Source organism: Vicugna pacos, chromosome 9 (genome assembly GCF_048564905.1).
Source record: "Vicugna pacos chromosome 9, VicPac4, whole genome shotgun sequence".
NCBI classification, from domain to species: Eukaryota; Metazoa; Chordata; class Mammalia; order Artiodactyla; family Camelidae; genus Vicugna; species Vicugna pacos.
The window spans coordinates 7929618-7931064 of NC_132995.1; the positions used below are offsets into that span (position 1 = coordinate 7929618).

Here is a 1447-nt window from a genome sequence, read left to right on the forward strand (position 1 = left end):
CAGGGGCCATATCTAGAGGCATTCAGAATGGTCCAGCGTTTGACATACCATCGTAGGCTGTCCTATAATACAGCCTCTAACAAAACTAGGCTGTCCTGAAGCCCTGGTAATAGAATTGTTTACCTTTATACCAAGAAAGTTGGGAAAGCAGCAAAATCCGCATGTGGCGTGTGTCCAGGCCAGCTTCGAGGAGTTCACGCTGTGAGACCTAAAGTTCTTATGAGACTGTCTAAAACAAAAAAACATGTCAGCTGGGCTTCTCGTGGTTCCACATGTGCTAAATGTGTCCGTGACAGGGTCAAGCATACTTTCCTTATTGAGGAGCAGAAAATCGTTGTGAAAGTATTGAAAGCCCAAGCACAGAGTCAAAAAGCTAAAGAAAAAGATGAAGCTTGAGTAATAAAAGTGAAAAAGAAAAAAAAAGGCCCTGTCCTAACTGCTGTCCTGACCCCCAATTCAGCTTCCAATCATGACTTTATCCCCTTACCCTACTCCAGAGGATGAGATGAGATTCCAGATGGTCTGAAGTTCAGGGACAGAATGAGAATACTTGACACCATTTGGTAATGTTAATTTTATTTTGTCAAAAATTTGATAAGCAGACAGAGAAAGACAAATATGTGATATCACTTATATGTGGAATCTAAAAAAAAGATACAAATTTTATTTACAATCTATAAATAGATTCATGGACATAGAAAACAAACTGTGGTTACCAGGGAAGAAAGTCAGGGGGATGGATAGATTAGGAGTTTGGGATTAACAGATACACATTAGCATACATAAAATAGGTAAACAACAAGGACCTACTATATAGCACAGGGAACTATATTCAATTTCTTGTAATGAGCTGTAGTGGAAAAGAATCTGAAAATATATACATACATATGTATATGTATAATTGAATCACTTTGCTGTACACCTGAAACTAACATTGTAAACTCATTACACTTCAATGAAAAATATGAATTAAAAAATTTTTGACAAAAATTTATTTTGTCAAAAAAATAATATAGATACATTTAACATATGTAAATATATACATATTTTTTGGCTCAGCCACTTTAGAGTTATTCATCCCAGGTCTCTAAATCAAGGCAGGGAAAAGTTTTGAGAACTTTTTTTGAGAATCACAGATCTCACCAGGAAACTCTAGAAGGCAAGATTTTCTTAAACATTTCCAGTATATAAAAAGCCAAGTATGCACAAATTCCTTAAACCAAAACATTAATTCCTGAGGTCTGAGTCACTTGAACATTTCTATATTTAACTTCAAATGTTCCCAGGGTTGAATGATGCCAACTAAGGAAATAATTATGGTGACAAGGAGATTCACTAAGTTCTCCTGATCATTACTATGCCAATTGTGTTTTATAAAGGTGTGCACAACAATATCTCCCATCCTACATGCTTTATTTTTTTAATTGAAGTATAGTTGATTCACAAT

At 35.2% G+C, this 1447-nt stretch overlaps 1 pseudogene; it reads left to right on the forward strand.

Annotated features, from left to right (window-relative positions):
• Window positions 1–396, forward strand: LOC102535667 (large ribosomal subunit protein eL34-like; annotated as a pseudogene).
• The last annotated feature ends 1051 nt before the right edge of the window (window positions 397–1447 follow it).